Here is an 18,325-nt window from a genome sequence, read left to right on the forward strand (position 1 = left end):
ATACAATGAAAACTTTCCAAGCATCACCAGATGCAGAATAATTTTTGAGTCTGCAGACAGACAGTGCCAGAATTTCTGTTCCTGCTCAGAGCTACCCAAAGTAGCAGAAGAGTGACTGCCATTACAGGGTTCTGAACATGAGTAGTCTCGTTAATTTCACTCTGACGGTTCGGAAAATCTCTGCATCCCAGCCAATCCAGGCACTGGAGCAAAGAGGAGGACCCAAAACAGGCTGAAAGTAAAGAACACAGAGACACTACCCACAGCAGTTGGTCTCTGTGATTGTCTCATCCTAATGATAAGTGCTCTGTTCAGAGGCTTGGTAGTCTCTGATTCCAAAAGGGACAAACTGAGGGATGAACCTGAGCTTGATTTTGAGTGTTTTTCATCCTCCACTTGGATTTATGGGAGGAGTCTGAAGCACTTAATAGAACATTCTTTTGTCAGAAAGAACCTCAGGAGTATCAAAGTCAAGGAGATCTACTTAAATTTTAGACTTGGTTTCTTCGGTCCTGGGATTGTGTCCCCTTTTGGGTTTTTGAGTTCCCTTCATGTTGGAGGTTGAGAGCAGGGGGAGGGAGGAATAGCTCCTCCACACCCAGAGGAGAAGAGTCTCATGAAGAAGACACAATAAGAAGCTGGCCTCAAGAGGGCAAGAAAGTCTGAGCATTTTGCCTCACAATATACAAAGCTCTGTAGGGTCTTGGTAGAGCAGTGGTTCTCAAACTAGGGCAACCCAGTGGCCGCAATTCGCGGCTCCAGACCAATGGGGGCTGCAGGAAGGGCGGCCAGCACATCCCTCGGCCTGCGCCGCTTCCCGCAGCCCACATTGGCCTGGAGAGGCAAACCGCGGCCAGTGGGAGCCACAATCGGCCAAACCTGCAGACACGGCAGGTAAACAAACTGGCCCGGCCCACCAGGGGCTTTCCCTGAACAAGCGGCAGCCCTAGTTTGAGAACCATTGTGGTAGAGGAATGGATCAGACTTCTCCAATTCCAGGGTACAAAACCCAATTGCCTTTCTAATGCGAGAGGTAGGCAGGTTAGTACCTTAGTAGAGTGGAAATGAGGAGAAAACAGAGACATAAGTGTCACTGAATTGATAAGCTGCCCCGATGTTGCTGGAGGACATGGAGTTGGAGTCACTTAACCCCTTGAAAGCAGTCTCTGCTGGCTCCCACAGTGCAGCAATCTGTCACTTGCTGTTCCCTTCCCAGGGGAATGAAGCTGCCAGCTGCTGCATTAAGGAGGACAAACATTAGCAACGAAGGATGAAGCTGCCTTGCTGAAGCTGCTGGGCTAGCTAGGAGCTTTTAGGGGCAACCTGCTCTGTGGATTCTGCAGAGACCTGGCCATCTCAGACTCTGAGAGGTATATTGGGAAGGTCACTTCTCTGGAAGGCCTGCAGTCACTGCTTCTTCTCAGTGTTAGTTTTCCCTCTGTGCAAGGCAGCAGAATGCAGGAGCTGATCTTGCACTTCCTTCTCTGCTTCTTAGCCTTCACTGTGTGTAGCTTCCTGCAGAGCTGGGAGCACTCAGAATCCCCCTTGCTTGACACATTATCTAACAGGAGTCTTTTAGGGAATCAGTTTTATCTTTTAAAAAGGGAGTACTTGTGGCACCTTAGAGACTAACAAATTTATTTGAGCATAAGCTTTTGTGAGCTACAGCTCACTTCATCGGATGCATTCAGTGGAAAATACAGTGGGGAGATTTATATACACAGCGAATATGGAACAATGGGTGTTACCATACACACTGTAACCAGAGTGATCACTTAAGGTGAGCTATTACCAGCAGGAAAGCCGTGGGGGGTGGGGGTAACGATACACACAGACCTTTTGTAGTGATAATCAAGGTAGGCCATTTCCAGCAGTTGACAAGAATATCTGAGGAACAGTGGGCAGATGGCGTGGGGGGCGAGGGGGAATAAACATGGGGAAATAGTTTTACTTTGTGTAATGACCCATCATCTCAGGCACTGGCATCCTGACAGCAGGACTGTCTGGCTATGTAGACTCCCTCCTCAGGCCCAACACCACCAGCACTCCCAGCTATCTTCGAGACACCACTGACTTCCTGAGGAAACTACAATCCATTGGTGATCTTCCTGAAAACACCATCCCAGCCACTATGAATGTAGAAGCCCTCTACACTAACATTCCACACAAAGATGGACTACACGCAGTCAGGAACAGTATCCCCGATAACATCATGGCAAACCTGGTGGCTGAACTTTGTGACTTTGTCCTCACCCATAACTATTTCACATTTGGGGACAATGTATACCTTCAGATCAGCGGCACTGTTATGGATATCCACATGGTCCCAGAGCATGCCAACATTTTTATGGCTGACTTAGAAAAACGCTTCCTCAGCTCTCGTCCCCTAATGCCCCTACTCTACTTGCGCTACATTGATGGCATTTTCATCATCTGGACCCATGGTAAAGAAGCCCTTCAGGAATTCCACCATGATTTCAACAATTTCTGTCCCACCATCAACCTCAGCCTGGACCAGTCCACACAAGAGATCCACTTCCTGGACACTATGGTGCTAATAAGCGATGGTCACATAAACACCACCCTATACCGGAAACCTACTGACTGCTATTCCTACCTACATGCCTCCAGCTTTCATCCAGACCACACCACATGATCCATTGTCTACAGCCAAGCTCTACGATACAACTGCATTTGCTCCAACCCCTCAGACAGAGACAACCACCTATAAGATCTCTATCAAGCATTCTTACAACTACAATACCCACCTGCTGAAGTGAAGAAACAGACTGACAGAGCCAGAAGAGTACACAGAAGTCACCTACTACAGAACAGGCCCAACAAAGAAAATAACAGAACGCCACTAGCCATCACCTTCAGCCTCCAACCTCTCCAACGCATCATCAAGGATCTACGACCTATCCTGAAGGACGACCCATCACTCTCACACATGTTGGGAGACAGGCCAGCCCTTGCTTACAGACAGCCCCAAACCTGAAGCAAATACTCACCAGCAACCACACAACAGAACCACTAACCCAGGAACCTATCCTTTCAATAAAGCCCGTTGCCAGCTGTGTCCACATATCTATTCAGGGGACACCATCATTGGGCCTAATCACATCAGCCACAATATCAGAGGCTCGTTCACCTGCACATCTACCAATGTGATACATAATGCCATCATGTGCCAGCAATGCCCCTCTGCCATGTACACTGGTCAGACTGGACAGTCTCTATGTAAGAGAATAAATGGACACAAATCAGACGTCAAGAATTATAACATTCAAAAACCAGTTGGAGAACACTTCAATCTCTTTAGTCACTCGATTACAGACCTAAAAGTTGCAATTCTTCAACAAAAAAACTTCAAAAACAGACTCCAACGAGAGACTGCTGAATTGGAATTAATTTGCAAACTGGATACAATTAACTTAGGCTTGAATAGAGACTGGGAGTGGATGGGTCATTATACAAAGTAAAACTATTTCTCCATGTTTATTCCCCACTCCTACCCCCCACTGTTCCTCAGATGTTCTTGTCAACCGCTGGAAATGGCCCAACTTGATTATCACTACAAAAGGTTTCTTCCCCCCACCCCACCCTCCTGATGGTAACAACTCACCTTAAGTGATCACTCTGGTTACAGTGTGTATGGTAACAAACCCATTGTTTCATGTTCTCTATGTATATAAATCTCCCCACTATTTTCCACTGAATGCATCCGATGAAGTGAGCTATAGCTCACGAAAGCTTATGCTCAAATAAATTGATTAGTCTCTAAGGTGCCACAAGTCCTCCTTTTCTTTTTGCGAATACAGACTAACACGGCTGCTACTCTGAAACCAGTTTTATCTTTCTCCCTCTCCAAGTTCTGAAGAGAAATGGGCTCCAAAGCTGCTTTGTTTCTGGTCTGCAATAGGATCAATCCTCAGCCATGTAGCAACCAAGTCTCAATCTGCCCCTTAACACTAGGGAGATCGTAGGACTAGCCAATACTGAAACAGAAAAGAACAAATCCATGCAAGTCCCCCTCTCAGGAAGGCCACAGGCCTAGTCCTCCCACCGCCAACCACTCTTGACACAGGATAACATTTTATAACATTACCTTAGAATTGCAAGCTAAAGCCACAGAGGCTTTTTTTGCCTCTGTCTTCACGAACAAGGTCAGCTCCCAGACTGCTGCACTGGGCAACACAGCATGGGGAGTAGGTGGCCAGCCCTCTGTGGAGAAAGAAGTGGTTAGGGACTATTTAGAAAAGCTGGACGTGCGCAAGTCCATGGGGCCGGATGCGTTGCATCCGATAGTGCTAAAGGAGTTGGCGGCTGTGATTGCAGAGCCATTGGCCATTATCTTTGAAAACTCCTGGCGATCGGGGGAAGTCCCGGACGCCTGGAAAAAGGCTAATGTAGTGCCCATCTTTAAAAAAAGGGAAGAAGGAGGATCCTGGGAACTACAGGCCAGTCAGCCTCACCTCAGTCCCTGGAAAAATCATGGAGCAGGTCCTCAAGGAATCAATTCTGAAGCACTTACAGGAGAGGAAAGTGATCAGGAACAGTCAGCATGGATTCACCAAGGGAAGGTCATGCCTGACTAATCTAATCGCCTTTATGATGAGATTACTGGTTCTCTGGATGAAGGGAAAGCAGTGGATGTATTGTTTCTTGACTTTAGCAAAGCTTTTGACACGGTCTCCCACAGTATTCTTGTCAGCAAGTTAAAGTAGTATGGGCTGGATGAATGCACTATAAGGTGGGTAGAAAGTTGGCTAGATTGTTGGGCTCAACAGGTAGTGATCAATGGCTCCATGTCTAGATGGCAGCCCGTATCAAGTGGAGTGCCCCAAGGGTCGGTCCTGGGGCCGGTTTTGTTCAATATCTTCATAAATGATCTGGAGGATGGTGTGGATTGCACTCTCAGCAAATTTGCGGATGATACTAAACTAGGAGGAGTGGTAGATACGGTGGCAGGTAGGGATAGGATACAGAGGGACCTAGACAAATTGGAGGATTGGGCCAAAAGAAATCTGATGGGGTTCAACAAGGATAAGTGCAGGGTCCTGCACTTAGGACGGAAGAATCCAATGCACCACTACAGACAAGGGACCGAATGGCTAGGCAGCAGTTCTGCGGAAAAGGATCTAGGGGTTACAGTGGACGAGAAGCTGGATATGAGTCAACAGTGTGCCCTTGATGCCAAGAAGGCCAATGGCATTTGGGGATGTATAAGTAGGGGCATAGCCAGCAGATCGAGGGATGTGATCGTTCCCCTCTATTCGACATTGGTGAGGCCTCATCTGGAGTACTGTGTCCAGTTTTGGGCCCCACACTACAAGAAGGATGTGGATGAATTGGAGAGAGTCCAGCGAAGGACAACAAAAATGATTAGGGGTCTGGAACACATGACTTATGAGGAGTGGCTGAGGGAACTGGGATTGTTTAGTCTGCAGAAGAGAAGAATGAGGGGGGATTTGATAGCTGCTTTCAACTACCTGAGAGGTGGTTCCAAAGAGGATGGTTCTAGACTATTCTCAGTGGTAGAAGATGACAGGACAAGGAGTAATGGTCTCAAGTTGCAGTGGAGGAGGTTTAGGTTGGATATTAGGAAAAACTTTTTCACTAGGAGGGTGGTGAAACACTGGAATGCGTTACCTAGGGAGGTGGTAGAATCTCCTTCCTTAGAAGTTTTTAAGGTCAGGCTTGACAAAGCCCTGGCTGGGATGATTTAATTGGGGATTGGTCCTGCTTTGAGCAGGGGGTTGGACTAGATGACCTCCTGAGGTCCCTTCCAACCCTGATATTCTATGATTCACACAACTCAAGGCTATTCCCCTCATCTTCCACTCCAATCCAGGCAGTACGCTTCTGGGAAATTATAGCACACCTCACCCATCAAGTTATGTTGCAGCTTAGGCCCTGACCCTGCAGACACTTAGGGCTTGGTTATACTTACATTTTATAGCGCTCTAACTTGCTGGCTCAAGGGGGTGAAAAATCACCCCCCTGAGCAGAACAAGTCAGAACACTTTAAAGCGCTAGTGTAAACAGGCTCCAAGCACTGGGAGCCGTGCTCCCAGCGCTTGGAACTAATCCCCTCATAGAGATGGATTACCAAGAGTGCTGGGAGAGCTGTCTCCCAGTGCGCGACCACACTAGCACTTCAAAGCGCTCCGGGAACGCTTTGATGTTTCCATGTAGCCATACCCTTAGGGATGTACAAAATCCCATTGAACTCAGTGGCCCCATTCACATGTACAGTTACTCACATGTTTAAGTGATTGTAGAATTGGGGTCAGACTAAGTTTAACAGGGCAAGGACCCTGTAATTTGTGTATTAAGTATGATGCACATTTATGTTGCTGTATAATAAATAATAATTAGAGTGACCCTTGGTCTCCAACACTTTCAGTCTGCCATAAGCATCAGAGACGTTATATTTAAAAGAAATAGCCGGAGAGAGAACATAAGGCATTGCTACAGAAACTCTGAATTGGCTTTTACTCTCTGGATAAAATAGGACTTTCTGATGAGCTGGTTTTCTTATTGTTACGTATCAATTCCATTTCATAACAGCAGTGAGGCACTGCAGGCAGAGCACTTCAGGATGATTACTGCATTTCTCGGGTAGTTAAGTAGACCTGACCTTCAGCCACATACCTCACCTCAGGCATTGTGATAAGGTACAATTGCCCAGAGATGTACTGCCTGGGGTGCCTTATTGATTAATTATAGGGTTAGGAGCATTCTGCCAGTCCAGGCATCTGATTGGCTCCACATGCCAAAGTGCTTTATAATGGGTCTGAAGGAGCCAGTACACTAGTGCGGTGGTTCTCAACTAGGAGTATGCATACCTTTGGGGGTATGCCAACTCATCTAGATATTTGCCTAGCATAAAAAGCACTAGTGCAGTCAGTACAAACTAAATTTAATACAATGATTTGTTTATACTCCTCTATACACATAAATATTGTACTTATATTTCAATTTAAATTGATTTTATAATTATATGGTAAAAGTGAGAAAATAAGCAATTTTTCAGTAATAGCGTGCTATGACACTTTTGTATTTTGATGTCTGATTTTGTAAGCAAGTCGTTTTTAAGTGAGGTAAAACTTGGAATACGCAAGACAAATCAGACTACTCAAAGAGACACAGTTGTCTGGAAAGGTTGAGAGCAAATGCATTAGAGCATACCTCTGCACACGAGCCAGAAGGGGCTCTCTTGCTCATTGCAGACCCATTTCCAGACCAGCCAGGCTCTCCCTTCAATCAAGCAGTCTGTCTTGTTTTAGCAGAGATTTACTGAGAGATTTTCTCTTGGAAACAATAATATATGGATGGAAAGGAAGAACAGAAATGAGTGAACATGGTAATTATCCCCAATGTTGCAAATAAGAGCGATTTCTCATTCTGAGACATGCCTGAAAAACAAGATTAAAATACTTGAGGGACATGTTCTTGAAACCGCAGATAACAGAACAGATAAAATGTATTTAAAATATCTCATAGGGGACGTGTACCTTTTAGCTAATAGCTATTAGATACTACAATTGTATTATGAAAATAATATTCTTCCACTCTTCATTATGGGGTGGACATTGTATATATAAAATGAGTAACAGAGCAACGTGTCTTTAAAGGCAATTATGTCTGGTTCCAAAAAGCCAGACTCACCCCCCTGATATGCCTTGCACACCAAAGCACAACAAGCAACACAAATGGCATCTGCAAGCACAGACAGCATATCAGCAATATTAATATTCCATGCAAAGCACACAATTTAACAAACAGAAAAAAAGAGAGATGTGGTGGGATAAAGCATGAAGCGATAGTATCTCAGCTACCGGTTAAGAGAGGTGAAGAACGGACTTGCTTCTCCTGACTTCCACAGTGCCCACACCAGGGCTGCCAGCTAACACACTGCGTGAAGTACCCACCACTAGAAACAATTTGTCATGTGTCAGATCAAATAAACTCTTAATAGACCATTGCGCTCCCTTAAGCGGAAGGCAGCCAAACTCCAAAGGAAAAATCCAAGAAGTCTAACTGGCCACATTAAACCCAAGTGCTTACATCAACCAAACACTTTTCACTTTAAAAACACATCATTACAATACAATCTATTCCCATGTAGAAGTTTCTGTGAAAGACAGTCATCAGCAATATTTATTATTAAAAGAAGGTGAGGTTTAAATTATCACTCTTGGGCTGAAGCACGACATAGATAAAGAATGTGACATTTCTGCACTAACAGAATAGTATCTTGCTCATTCTTGGGAGACATTTTAGAAGAGTTTTGAAGATATAAACTGCTTTATAACTGTTAAGGATTATCACCATCTTTCCGCTGCATCTTTTCTTTAAAGAACTATTCATTGTGGAATTAAATAGTTAAACTCTGGTATAGAAGGAACAGCAGAGTCTATCATTTGGGCATGTATGGGACAGGAGCTAATTTACAAGATATTTAGATTGAAAACTCTGCAAGGCAGGGTCTGTTATATTTGTTATATGTTATATTTATGTTATATTTGTACAGCAGGGCCCCAATCCCCAGCTAGGTCCTGTAGGCATTGCCACAATACAAATAAACACTGCTACTGCATCTGGGTACAATCTCCTCATCCCCTTCACAGCCCTACTTCTGTCCATCTCTTGCCACCGCCCTGTCTTCCATGTTTTCAGTATCTCTGTATTTTTGTTCCTCCTGTCCTTTTTCCCCGCTTGTGCCTGCCGTTCTATCACACTGTGCTGGGATCCTGTCACATCTAACAAGCTACAGAACACCTAGCTACTGCACGAAGTGGTGTTAAAAAACCATTAGGTAATATTCCCCACTAAGCCAGTGATGAACCTAAATCCCAGCACAGGGTTAGGGGACACTGTTCTGCTTGATGTGCCATGCTACAGGAGTTTCAAAACCAAGATCTTGTGATAATTAAAGATTCTCTAGTATTTTTTGCAAGAATAGGGGATGTTATCCCCAGTTTTTTGGCCAAATTTTAACTCCAGTAATTACATTCTGCCTCCCTAGCTACTCCGTGAAGTTTCAACAGTTTACTGTATTCTTTGATGCCTTCCCTCTATCATTGTATATTATTGCTGTGAGCTGTTAAACAAATGTTGCGTCCCACATCAGAGGTGGTTGTCCCAGACACTAATAAAATCATCATTCTAGCTTGGTTTACAAAAGTCTTGTCTACACTAGAAAGGGTTTACCAGTATAGCTATACTAGCAAACCTTCCTATAGGAGGTGCAGTTTATACCAGCAAAAACATAGCTTATACCTGTTCCTCGAACAAAATAAGCTACACCAGTTGTGACATTATCTGATTAAAACATAACCATGCAAATTATTATTGCTACCGCTGTTATATAATTGCAACGAATCTTATACAAAGTGTAACACATGGCCAGAAAGGGTTAAGCATCCTGCAGGCTAACTGACCCCGAGTCAACCTATAGAGACATGTTGGAAATGGCAATTAGGGCCATTCCATGCTAGATAGGCTAGAACTTTGAAGTGCAAACCTGTATTGTTAGAGAATTAGAGGTGATACTAATTGTATGTGTTTACTTATATCTTAGATGCTAGCCACGTAAACAGACAGTTCCTGTCTGTCACTATAGCTACTGATTCAGAGATCAAAAGGGAATATTAACATTTATATTAATCTTGGGTGCACTAATGTCATTGTCTATATGGCTCTTTAAAGTTTGAGATAAACTGCTTAATGGATAAATTATCTTATGTTAATCCATGTAGTTAATTACCAGTGAGGGTTAGGAAACAGAAGGTTACATCAGAAGCCTACTGTTCACCCAGGCCTGTATGGTCCAGTGGCTGCTAGAAAACTGTACAAAAAACTCTTGGATCCCGATCCTTTTTATCCCAGATCTGCTTGATGCTTCATACAGGGGAAGCTTAAACCACAAGATTGAGATTCCAGTCCTGACTGGAGCACTCTGAATATACACATTGGACTATTACCTATGAACTAATTCTGAAAGAACTCTTTGCAACTACAAAGCTCACCATCTCTGCTATCTGAATCTGAATCTCAAGAACTTTACTCATGTCTGTATGTATATTGATCTTTTAACCAATACTCACTTTTCTTTTTTAATAAGTTATAGTTTAATTAATAAGAATTGGCTGTAAGCATGTATTTGGGTAAGATCTGGAATATTCATTAACCTGGGAGGTAATGTGTCCGATCCTTTGGGATTGACAGAACTTTTTTATGTGATGAATAAGATTTTCAGTAATCCTCATCATATCTGACTTGGTTGTCTGGGTGGAGGCTTATGGCTGGGTTACTTCAAGGGAAATGTGCTGTTGGCTTCTGGGTAACCAGTGAGGTGGTATAGAAGCTGTTTTGTGCTGGCTTGGTAAATCTAAGTATTGGAATATCCATCAGCTTTGGGGATTGCCTGCCCCCATTCTTTTCAGGTCACCCTAATTGAATGACCTAAGTTGGCTCCCCTGGAACCCTGGTCACACCAGTAAAAGGATTTTTTCACCAGTTTAACTGTGTCAACACTAGGGCTTTTGCTGGCATAGCTATATCAGTTAAAAGGGTGTTTTTTCATACTCCTAAGCTACACTGCAAAAACCTTTTAAGTAGACCGGAACTTCTGTACACCCATTGTTCCCCAGCAGGAGTCTGGCCAAATCCAGGAATCTTACATAGGAAGGTGCATGTATGCAACCAACCTCCTCCCAGGAAGATGAGAAAAGTAACTGGGGAAAAAACAACAGAAGAAAATACAGTGGTTTGAAAGAGGCACTGGGTTAAAACTAGTTACTGTTTTATTTTATATATTACAATGCTCCTTTTCATTTGATAAACAGATTGGAAATCACCTGTTTCACAGGTATTTCTGCAAGATCTGCTGCAATTTCCTGCTGAAATGCAATGTATAACTTTTGGAGTGATACAGAATCCTAAGTATATTACAGAGGGACTGCTTTCCCCTTTCCCCAGCAGCAGAGTCATAAAACAGTTCTAAATCCTTTCAAAACAGGTACCAACAGTTTCTAGTCTTAAAATGGAGGGAGGAACCTCATTGGTTAAAGTGCAAGAGTGAGGCTCTCTCTACACTAGCACTTTTGTCGGTAAAACTTTTGTCGGTCAGGGGTGTGAAAAAAACCCACACCTCTGACCAACGTAAGTTTCACTAACAAAAGCGCCGGTGTGGATAGCGCTATATCGGTGGGAGATGTTCTCCCGTCAACATAACTACTGCTGATCCTTAAGGGTGGTTTAATTATGCTAGCGGGAGAGCTCTCTCCCATCAGCATAGAGTGGCTACATGGGAGACCTTCCAGAGGCGCAGCTGCAGCGGTACAGCTGTGCCGCTGGAAGGTCTGTGGTGTAGACATCGCCCGAGAGTCAGGAGACCTAGCTCTGCCTCTAAGCAAATCACTTTATCACTCTTTGGTGTCATAATTTACTTAGAGAATGAGACCATCAAATTCTCTGGGCATATCTACATAATTAAAATACAAACCATGCTGCCCAAAGTCAATCTTCAGTAAACTCCCTCCCTACCAAGATAGGCCAGATATATTCCCCCACTGCCAGGCCTCAAGCCAGCGAAATTAGATGAGTTTTAGGCCTAAATAGACTAAGATTTAACTTGACTGGTTTAGCACATGCTAAAGGCAGTGTGTCCTGTCTACACTACATTTTTAAGACACACAGTTAGCAGGTTCTAACATCACACCTTTAAATAAGGCCTAAGGGCTCATGTGCACTATGAGTTAATTGATTACCACTGAATTCACACATCTGTCCCAAAACACAAATGTTTGCAATTTACCTTAGGCAGAGCCCTCAAATTAACTCAAGGTGAAAAATCAAATGTAGCCAAGGCCTTACATGGTGACTTAACATTCAGACTTGAGCTCTATTGGACCAATGGGGGAAGCTAATTCCAAAGCCTAGGCTCAGATGCCCAAATCTAGGTACTATTCGCAGGAATAATTCAGCTGATCTCAGCTGCCAGGCAGTTTCTCCTTCTCTAAAATCGGAATAAATATCCCCAGGAGATTTTAAAGTTTGTAAGTGCTACGAGATCCTCGGAGGAAAAGCATAACAGAATTGCAAAGGACTGGAATATATTAACATTACAGAGCGAGGAAGAGGGGGAAAAAAAAGGAGGGGGAAAATGTAAAGGAAGAATGACAGAAGCAGGAAGCAGTGCCTCCTAGAAAACTAAACTGAGCAGGAACTACCAGAGGAGGCCTGAAAATCACTCCCCCTAAAAAAGCAGAGGGGGGAAAAAGTAAAATTAACGCCAACAAAGTGGGAGGAACACAAAGAGAAAGGGGGAGGCAAGTGTGTCATCCTGCATTCCATTTAGTGTTCTTAGCACCAGAGCCATGCTCTGCATCTATTTTTCAAATTTTATTTAAAGAGCATTCGATGCCTCATGAAAAACCTATATTTAGACACAGTTTTGTTTGTATCTAGGTTTCTTTTCAACTGTGGTTACTCGCATCAAAGCGGAGGACACAGATGTAGTCCCTGCTCATATAGGATTACGGCTTCCTAAGAACACATTAAAATTCCTCTGTCACATGCACCTAACTGATTTTGTGTGTGTAGTGTGGTATAGTTAAAGTATTTAGGGTTTCAGTGTCACATTTCCAACAGGGAGTAAAACAGGCATTTTAAAAAAATATGAGAAATGTTTGATTGTGTCCTCATATCAAACAAAGTTCTTGTCTTCTGGTAAATATCACAAATCATGAAGAACAAAGTAATAGATACAAATCTGTCATTTCTGGGCAGTCTTTGTATACACTTCATGTACATAAATCATGAGCCAAATCCCAAGGTCTTTACTCCGACCATACTCATAGCTGGTCTGCACTGGAAACTAACCCCTAAAAGATGTAGCTATGCCAGTGTGAAAGATTCCTGAGAGAGACCTAGTTACGCTCACCTAACCCGTGATGTAGACAGTGCTAGGTTGACGGAAGAATTCTTCCATCAACCCAGTTTCTGCCTCTCAGAGATGGATTACTTAGAGCAACAAGAAAACCCCTCCCATCACTGTAACGAGTGTCTACCCTGAAGCACTACAGTTGTGTTGCTGTAGTATTTTAAGTGTAGACATACCCATCAAACTCCCACTGTCATAAGACTTCTGTCTCAGCAAAATTTTCAGGATTTTACCCCAGATTATGTGAAAATATAACTAATGATTTTGAGCCAACCGATCAACATAACTGCAGCTTCAAGGGAGTCAAAGGAGCCTCTTGTTGCCATATCCTTAGAGGTGGAGAAGGCATTTGACTGTTTCCTGGGATTACCTTTTACTTGCTCGCTAAATTCGCATTTGGTAGTCAATTATCTCATGGATTATACTTTTTATATGAATCCCTCTTCCAGAGTGGTAACAAATGGCATTATTTCAAAACCATTCCCACTTCACAGGGGTACAAAACAGAGTTGCCCCCCCCCGACCTCTGCTGTCAGACCAACCCCTAGAAGCTTTAGCTTTGCCATCCATACCCAGAGGTGAAAGTAAGCCGGTACAGGGCTCAGGCAGCGCTTTAAAGGGCCCGGGGCTCCCCGCAGTGGCCAGAGCCCATTTGATTGTAAAATGTCCCCTATAATATTGGCTACCAGAAAAACATGGGCCAGTTTGGCTAGAAAAAAAAATTAAATTCCATCCCTTGTCACACACTGATGCTGCACTTTGGGGCAACTCGCTGTAGAAAAATCAACAAGAAACCACGAATATGGAAAGAGTTGTTGGACAAGAGGGCTTATCCAAACTGGGAGCAGGGCGCACTGATGTAATTCCACTAGCACAGCATTGGCTCAAACCGCTAATGTAGATGCACCACACTGGCGAAACAAGTGACCTGCATGAGTGCAGCTTCTCCCAGATTCAAACTGATGTAAACTGCACCAACGTAAGCCACTATCTGCACAGGGGGTTGGCACAGGGGCAGCTAGAGCGGGGCAAAAAACACAACATACAACAAACCCAACACCCAGTGTAGACAAACCCTTAGAGCTATACAACACTTTCACTGCTGGATTAAAATTTAACAAATATCTAACAATCACTTCAAAGTTTCATAACCTTCAAGGAGACCTGCCTCCCCTTGAGCCTGTGCCAGCTGTCACTTGAAACTGAGTTAAGGGACCCAGGCAACACCCACACTTTTGGAGTTTTTAAACCCACAATTTACAGCAGGATCTAACTCATACTAGGCTCCTGCTGGATCTTTTTAACAGTAGAGCAATTTATTTTGGAGGACCAAGAAAAGTTACAGCACTAGTAAGTTACCATAAGGAGAAACTATACTAAAGCAGGAATCAAGAATATGAGAAAAACATTTTCAGAGCTGTTTGTTTTTCACTCTTTCATGGTCTTGGAAAAGAAAATGGAGTGAATTTGTTTCATATGGATATTGTCCATCATTGGTTACCATACATCTATTCAAGCTTACTTGAAAAACAAAAATTTTAGTTAAAAACACACAGTACTGTATAGCATGCCTGTGAAATATGCTTGTAATAACAGATCATTACAGTAAATGCAATACAGCTTTATATTACATTTTTCAAACAGTGTCCCAAAATGTTTACAAATTAAATACTCCAGCAGAGAGTAATTCAGAGGCACAGTGTTAATCAAGGAAGAAAAGAGGTTTACAGATCAGGGTGGATAAAAATCAATTATTATTTTTAATTAAAAAAAATCAGATTTTTTTATTCTAAATCGGATTTTTTTGATAAAATGTTTTTTGAGGAAAAAAGCTATTTAAAGATAGTTTTAATTAAGATATCTTTGAGCTATAATGTATCATGGAATAGGGATTATGAATTCTAATTCTATAGTATGAGACAATTTATTCATGTAATGTTTAAGAAAAGTTTTGTAAATGAGTTCCAATAGTTCATGCAGTGGTGAGCTGGAGCTGGAACCAGTTTGCACCAGTTCACTAGAACTGGTTGTTAAATTTAGAAGCCCTTTTAGAACTGGTTGTCCCGCGAGGGAGAACCGGTTCTAAAAGGGCTTCTAAATTTAACAACCTGCCAAAAGTGGCACCTTAGGAGCTAACCCCGTGGGTGCTCCGGGGCTGGAGCACCCCCGAGGAAAATTTGATGGGTGCAGAGCACCCACCGGCAGCTCCCCACCCCTGGCCCCAGGTCACCTCCGCTCCGCCTCCTCCCCTGAACATGGAGCGGAGGTTACGGGGGGGGGGGGGGCGCGAGGAGGTACCCCGGGGGGGAGCGCAGGGGAACTGCTCCCCGCCCCAGCTCACCTCCGCCTCCCTTGGCCTTAGCGCAAAGCCACCGCCTGCTTCTCGGCTCTCCCCAGCTTCCCACGTGAACAGCTGATTCATGGGAAGCCGGGTGGGGGGGGGGGGGGAAGAGAAGCAGAGCGGGGCGGCGCGGAAGTGAGGTGAGCTGGGGCTGGGTGTGGAGCTGCCAGTCAGTGCTCTACACCCACCAAATTTTCCCCATGGGTGCTCCGGCCCTGGAGCACCCACAGAGTCGGCAACTAAGGAGCCACTTTCGAAGTGATCAGTGGGGGGAGCGACTGCTCCCCCCCAGCTATGCTCCCCCACCCCAGGAGCCAGGGGGACCTGCCGGATGCTTCCTGGGAGCTGCCCCCTGGCAGGTCCCTCTGGCTCTTGGGGGGGGTGGGCACCCACTACGGTGGCCCTCGAGACCCTCCTGCCCAGTTCTGGGGGCAGTCAGAGGACAGGGGAGGGGGGTGGATGGGGCAGGGGTCGGGGGAGGGCCATGACCCCCTCGTGGGGTGAGGACGGAACTGGTTGTTAAGATTTTGGCAGCTCATCACTGAGTTCATGGATTAGGGACCCAATCTTATGGGGTTCCAGGGGTTTCTGTATAGATTATTTAGGTTAATCTTTCTATCTACCCAATGGGACTCAATAGTCAGTCTAGAAGACACCATCAGCGATGCTTAGTTTTGCAGTTCTCAAACTGTGGATTTGTGTCTCCAGAGACAACAACATGCTTGTTAACAGCAAAAAAAATTTTTAATAAATATATAGAAGTGAGAAATAACAGACCTCAACCCTATTGTCCCTCCGCAAATTTGTGTACACAGTCAATCCCTTACCTCTCCCTAAAAGTGCAAAGTTTCAAAAAGTTTGATGAATACAAGATTGTTGGGGGCGAAATAGATCTGGACAAGGAGAAGAAGTCCGGAGATAAATGTGAGAAGGGAGTGACAAGCAGTAGAAACAAAAGTGAAACTGTTTGAGCAGCATATTCCAGAAGTCTTGAACTCTTTCTAGTGTAGCCTTCATTGATTTGAGATCTACCATACCATTCTCTCACTAGAATGGAAAACCTATAATGGCAGCTGGCCGTAAAAGAGACCCAGTTTGGGAATAAAAACCAGTCAAGAAATATAAGTTTGCTAATGATGTTTTAAAGAAAGTATCATAGAATCTCAGGTTTGGAAGGGACCAGGGGGTCATCTAGTCCAACCTCCTGCTCAAAGCAGGACCAATCCCCAATTTTGCCCCAGATCCCTAAATGGCTCCCTCAAGGATTTAACTCACAATGCGGGGTTTAACAGGCTGGTGCTCAAACCACTGAGCTATTGCACTGGTGGAAGTCACTTAAGCACTTGGATTCAGAGACTGATGAAGTGATAATCTCACTTTGAACAGTAGTAGCTTCTTCTGCCAGTGTAGAAAGAATATTTTCTTCCTTTGGACTAATTCATTCCAAACTGAGTAATTGTTTGGGACCTGAAAAAGCAGGAAAGCTTGTTTTTCTTTTCCAGATTATGAACAAACAGGAAAATGAACGTGAAGATGACTGAGTTAGCTACAGAAGCCAATATTTTAAGTTCCTCATGTTGACCTGGCTGACAGTCAATTTAAAAAAAATGTTTAAAAATATTTCATTTAAAATTGTTTTTAACTAAAAACAAACCTGATTTTAAAAAACTTGAATGTTAAGCTAAATTCAAAAATTCATATGCTTGTTTTGTTAAAATATGATATGTTTGCTGTTGAAGGGAAAAAAAATCCAGAATGCGTAAAGTTGTTGTTTTAGTTAAATAAAACAAATTTAAATGTCTGTCTGGTGATATTCTCCTCCTAATACAGCATGGCAAGTAAATCCTCCAAATATTAATGATTAACCTGTTGAATTGGAGATAGTTCACCTCCCAGTTACTTCATAAATATCTGCTTCAATTACCTTTGGTAAATGAAATAACCAATCATTCATTTTCTGATATAGCTGTAAAACTAATCTGAAGAGTTTTCAAAATAAATCACTTTAAAAAAGTACAGTGTGTACCTTCTAAAAATGAAACCTACATCTATCTCTGAGTTGTGAAGACTATGTATTAAGGTTATAACAACCAACAAGGATGCACTTTTACGTAGAAATCCATGATTAAATCGAGTCTTCTTGACTAGTGATTTAAATCAAATCCACCTTGTTACAGATGAAATCTGAAATGAGATCAAGAACCAGGGAGGCGGAGAGACAGGAAGGCTATTCCAGACAGAAATGGTTGTAAAGGAGAAGGTTCTCTCTCTCTCTCACCGGTGTTAGAACTACGTGAAGGGACTGAGAGGAAGCCAGGGCCAGACAAACAGCGGAAGAGAGGAGAGACATAAAGGTCCATGAAGTCAGCTGGCATGAGTCCACACAGAGTATTAAAAAAGTGGAGTTGCTTGATGTTAGGGTGATGCATTTGATCCTCTTTGTAGGTGTGAAAATTCCAGCAGCAGCATTCTGGACATGCTGGAATCTAGCAATCTAGCTGGGATTTGGGAAGGGAGCTAAAATAGTCAAGACGAGATGACAATGACAACAGGCCTGATAAGGAAAACCACAATAACCTTCTGCAAATTGGAGAGAATAATCTATTGCCCAGCTGCTTACAAGCTCACCAGTGCTATTGGTGAAGTACATGAATAAGGCCTATACAGGATAAAAAGCCAAGTATTTATGGGAAATGGATAATAAAATGCAAGGACAGCAAAAGAAAAATTAGAATACTTCAAAAGTATTCAATACCTAAAAGTCCTAAGTGGTTTCACATGGGTTAGTTTTAGACAAGTTGTCATTTATGCAAATACTAAATTAACCAAATGGCAAGTGTATCCCTATGATCTAACCCAGACAGATAAAAAAACCCAGAGCTCTCAATCTGCTGAGAAAAGCAAAAAGTTATGCCACAATGAGAAATGTGGTACAAGTACCTGAACAGAACAAAAGATAAAGATGATGCTTACTCTATGGAGTGAATAAAACACAAGCAGTTTAACAAGTTAACTCAGGACATAATTGG

General features: G+C 43.3%; 1 protein-coding gene across 2 annotated transcripts in view; it reads right to left on the reverse strand.

Annotated features, from left to right (window-relative positions):
* Nucleotides 1-18,325, reverse strand: part of SIL1 (SIL1 nucleotide exchange factor) — a 230,004-nt gene that overhangs the window by 196,007 nt on the left and 15,672 nt on the right. The window contains exon 2 of one of the 2 annotated variants that reach the window (XM_073356006.2): nt 7,195-7,316. The exons of the other annotated variant lie outside the window; for it this stretch is intronic. The gene's annotated coding sequence lies outside the window, so the exon portion shown is untranslated. The remainder of the gene's footprint in view (nt 1-7,194; nt 7,317-18,325) is intronic. 2 annotated transcript variants of the gene reach the window in all.

This window comes from Lepidochelys kempii, chromosome 8 (genome assembly GCF_965140285.1).
Source record: "Lepidochelys kempii isolate rLepKem1 chromosome 8, rLepKem1.hap1, whole genome shotgun sequence".
NCBI classification, from domain to species: Eukaryota; Metazoa; Chordata; order Testudines; family Cheloniidae; genus Lepidochelys; species Lepidochelys kempii.